The sequence below is a fragment of the Rhinichthys klamathensis genome, unplaced genomic scaffold, assembly GCF_029890125.1.
Source record: "Rhinichthys klamathensis goyatoka isolate OS25496 unplaced genomic scaffold, OSU_Roscu_1.1 h1tg001110l_1, whole genome shotgun sequence".
Classification (NCBI taxonomy): Eukaryota; Metazoa; Chordata; class Actinopteri; order Cypriniformes; family Leuciscidae; genus Rhinichthys; species Rhinichthys klamathensis.
In genome coordinates, this window is record NW_026607347.1 from 124,153 (window position 1) to 129,493 (window position 5,341).

Below are 5,341 nucleotides of genomic sequence, written 5' to 3' on the forward strand. Positions count from 1 at the left end.
GACTCTCACATCATTCATCTGTTCTGACCCGTCAGACTCACACATCATTCATCTGTTCTGACCCGTCAGTCTCACACATCATTCATCTGTTCTGACCCGTCAGACTCTCACATCATTCATCTGTTCTGACCCGTCAGACTCACACATCATTCATCTGTTCTGACCCGTCAGACTCTCACATCATTCATCTGTTCTGACCCGTCAGTCTCTCACATCATTCATCTGTTCTGACCCGTCAGTCTCTCACATCATTCATCTGTTCTGACCCGTCAGACTCTCACATCATTCATCTGTTCTGACCCGTCAGTCTCTCACACATCATTCATCTGTTCTGACCCGTCAGTCTCTCACATCATTCATCTGTTCTGACCCGTCAGACTCTCACATCATTCATCTGTTCTGACCCGTCAGACTCACACATCATTCATCTGTTCTGACCCGTCAGTCTCTCACATCATTCATCTGTTCTGACCCGTCAGACTCTCACATCATTCATCTGTTCTGACCCGTCAGTCTCTCACATCATTCATCTGTTCTGTCCCGTCAGACTCACACATCATTCATCTGTTCTGACCCGTCAGTCTCACACATCATTCATCTGTTCTGACCCGTCAGTCTCTCACATCATTCATCTGTTCTGACCCGTCAGTCTCTCACATCATTCATCTGTTCTGACCCGTCAGTCTCTCACATCATTCATCTGTTCTGACCCGTCAGACTCACACATCATTCATCTGTTCTGTCCCGTCAGACTCTCACATCATTCATCTGTTCTGACCCGTCAGACTCACACATCATTCATCTGTTCTGACCCGTCAGTCTCTCACATCATTCATCTGTTCTGACCCGTCAGACTCACACATCATTCATCTGTTCTGACCCGTCAGTCTCTCACATCATTCATCTGTTCTGTCCCGTCAGACTCACACATCATTCATCTGTTCTGACCCGTCAGTCTCTCACATCATTCATCTGTTCTGACCCGTCAGACTCACACATCATTCATCTGTTCTGTCCCGTCAGACTCTCACATCATTCATCTGTTCTGACCCGTCAGACTCACACATCATTCATCTGTTCTGACCCGTCAGTCTCTCACATCATTCATCTGTTCTGACCCGTCAGACTCACACATCATTCATCTGTTCTGACCCGTCAGACTCTCACATCATTCATCTGTTCTGTCCCGTCAGACTCTCACATCATTCATCTGTTCTGACACGTCAGTCTCTCACATCATTCATCTGTTCTGACCCGTCAGTCTCTCACATCATTCATCTGTTCTGACCCGTCAGACTCTCACATCATTCATCTGTTCTGACCCGTCAGACTCACACATCATTCATCTGTTCTGTCCCGTCAGTACTCTCACATCATTCATCTGTTCTGACCCGTCAGTCTCTCACATCATTCATCTGTTCTGTCCCGTCAGACTCTCACATCATTCATCTGTTCTGACCCGTCAGTCTCTCACATCATTCATCTGTTCTGACCCGTCAGACTCACACATCATTCATCTGTTCTGACCCGTCAGTCTCTCACATCATTCATCTGTTCTGACCCGTCAGACTCACACATCATTCATCTGTTCTGTCCCGTCAGACTCTCACATCATTCATCTGTTCTGACCCGTCAGTCTCTCACATCATTCATCTGTTCTGACCCGTCAGTCTCTCACATCATTCATCTGTTCTGACCCGTCAGACTCACACATCATTCATCTGTTCTGACCCGTCAGTCTCTCACATCATTCATCTGTTCTGACCCGTCAGACTCACACATCATTCATCTGTTCTGTCCCGTCAGACTCTCACATCATTCATCTGTTCTGACCCGTCAGTCTCTCACATCATTCATCTGTTCTGACCCGTCAGTCTCTCACATCATTCATCTGTTCTGACCCGTCAGACTCACACATCATTCATCTGTTCTGACCCGTCAGTCTCTCACATCATTCATCTGTTCTGACCCGTCAGTCTCTCACATCATTCATCTGTTCTGACCCGTCAGACTCACACATCATTCATCTGTTCTGACCCGTCAGTCTCTCACATCATTCATCTGTTCTGACCCGTCAGTCTCTCACATCATTCATCTGTTCTGTCCCGTCAGACTCACACATCATTCATCTGTTCTGACCCGTCAGTCTCTCACATCATTCATCTGTTCTGACCCGTCAGTCTCTCACATCATTCATCTGTTCTGTCCCGTCAGACTCACACATCATTCATCTGTTCTGACCCGTCAGTCTCTCACATCATTCATCTGTTCTGACCCGTCAGTCTCTCACATCATTCATCTGTTCTGACCCGTCAGACTCACACATCATTCATCTGTTCTGACCCGTCAGTCTCTCACATCATTCATCTGTTCTGACCCGTCAGACTCACACATCATTCATCTGTTCTGTCCCGTCAGACTCTCACATCATTCATCTGTTCTGACCCGTCAGTCTCTCACATCATTCATCTGTTCTGACCCGTCAGTCTCTCACATCATTCATCTGTTCTGACCCGTCAGTCTCTCACATCATTCATCTGTTCTGACCCGTCAGACTCACACATCATTCATCTGTTCTGACCCGTCAGACTCACACATCATTCATCTGTTCTGACCCGTCAGTCTCTCACATCATTCATCTGTTCTGACCCGTCAGACTCACACATCATTCATCTGTTCTGTCCCGTCAGACTCTCACATCATTCATCTGTTCTGACCCGTCAGTCTCTCACATCATTCATCTGTTCTGTCCCGTCAGACTCTCACATCATTCATCTGTTCTGACCCGTCAGTCTCTCACATCATTCATCTGTTCTGACCCGTCAGACTCACACATCATTCATCTGTTCTGACCCGTCAGTCTCTCACATCATTCATCTGTTCTGACCCGTCAGACTCACACATCATTCATCTGTTCTGACCCGTCAGTCTCTCACATCATTCATCTGTTCTGTCCCGTCAGACTCACACATCATTCATCTGTTCTGACCCGTCAGTCTCTCACATCATTCATCTGTTCTGACCCGTCAGACTCACACATCATTCATCTGTTCTGACCCGTCAGACTCACACATCATTCATCTGTTCTGTCCCGTCAGACTCTCACATCATTCATCTGTTCTGACCCGTCAGTCTCTCACATCATTCATCTGTTCTGTCCCGTCAGACTCTCACATCATTCATCTGTTCTGACCCGTCAGTCTCTCACATCATTCATCTGTTCTGACCCGTCAGACTCACACATCATTCATCTGTTCTGACCCGTCAGTCTCTCACATCATTCATCTGTTCTGACCCGTCAGACTCACACATCATTCATCTGTTCTGTCCCGTCAGACTCTCACATCATTCATCTGTTCTGACCCGTCAGTCTCTCACATCATTCATCTGTTCTGACCCGTCAGTCTCTCACATCATTCATCTGTTCTGACCCGTCAGACTCACACATCATTCATCTGTTCTGACCCGTCAGTCTCTCACATCATTCATCTGTTCTGACCCGTCAGACTCACACATCATTCATCTGTTCTGTCCCGTCAGACTCTCACATCATTCATCTGTTCTGACCCGTCAGTCACTCACATCATTCATCTGTTCTGACCCGTCAGACTCACACATCATTCATCTGTTCTGACCCGTCAGTCTCTCACATCATTCATCTGTTCTGACCCGTCAGACTCACACATCATTCATCTGTTCTGTCCCGTCAGACTCACACATCATTCATCTGTTCTGACCCGTCAGTCTCTCACATCATTCATCTGTTCTGACCCGTCAGACTCACACATCATTCATCTGTTCTGTCCCGTCAGACTCACACATCATTCATCTGTTCTGACCCGTCAGTCTCTCACATCATTCATCTGTTCTGACCCGTCAGACTCACACATCATTCATCTGTTCTGTCCCGTCAGACTCTCACATCATTCATCTGTTCTGACCCATCAGACTCTCACATCATTCATCTGTTCTGTCCCGTCAGACTCTCACATCATTCATCTGTTCTGACCCGTCAGACTCTCACATCATTCATCTGTTCTGACCCGTCAGACTCACACATCATTCATCTGTTCTGACCCGTCAGCCTCTCACATCATTCATCTGTTCTGACCCGTCAGACTCTCACATCATTCATCTGTTCTGACCCGTCAGTCTCTCACATCATTCATCTGTTCTGACCCGTCAGACTCACACATCATTCATCTGTTCTGTCCCGTCAGACTCTCACATCATTCATCTGTTCTGACCCGTCAGTCTCTCACATCATTCATCTGTTCTGTCCCGTCAGACTCTCACATCATTCATCTGTTCTGACCCGTCAGTCCTCTCACATCATTCATCTGTTCTGACCCGTCAGACTCACACATCATTCATCTGTTCTGTCCCGTCAGACTCACACATCATTCATCTGTTCTGACCCGTCAGTCTCTCACATCATTCATCTGTTCTGACCCGTCAGTCTCTCACATCATTCATCTGTTCTGACCCGTCAGTCTCTCACATCATTCATCTGTTCTGTCCCGTCAGACTCACACATCATTCATCTGTTCTGACCCGTCAGACTCACACATCATTCATCTGTTCTGACCCGTCAGACTCTCACATCATTCATCTGTTCTGACCCGTCAGTCTCTCACATCATTCATCTGTTCTGACCCGTCAGTCTCTCACATCATTCATCTGTTCTGACCCGTCAGTCTCTCACATCATTCATCTGTTCTGACCCGTCAGTCTCTCACATCATTCATCTGTTCTGACCCGTCAGTCTCTCACATCATTCATCTGTTCTGACCCGTCAGTCTCACACTTCATTCATCTGTTCTGACCCGTCAGTCTCACACTTCATTCATCTGTTCTGTCCCGTCAGACTCACACATCATTCATCTGTTCTGTCCCGTCAGTCTCTCACATCATTCATCTGTCTGACCCGTCAGTACTCTCACATCATTCATCTGTTCTGACCCGTCAGTCTCTCACATCATTCATCTGTTCTGTCCCGTCAGACTCTCACATCATTCATCTGTTCTGTCCCGTCAGTCTCTCACATCATTCATCTGTTCTGACCCGTCAGTACTCTCACATCATTCATCTGTTCTGACCCGTCAGTCTCTCACATCATTCATCTGTTCTGTCCCGTCAGTACTCTCACATCATTCATCTGTCTGACCCGTCAGTCTCTCACATCATTCATCTGTTCTGACCCGTCAGTCTCACACTTCATTCATCGTTTCTGTCCCGTCAGACTCACACATCATTCATCTGTTCTGTCCCGTCAGTCTCTCACATCATTCATCTGTTCTGACCCGTCAGTACTCTCACATCATTCATCTGTTCTGAACCC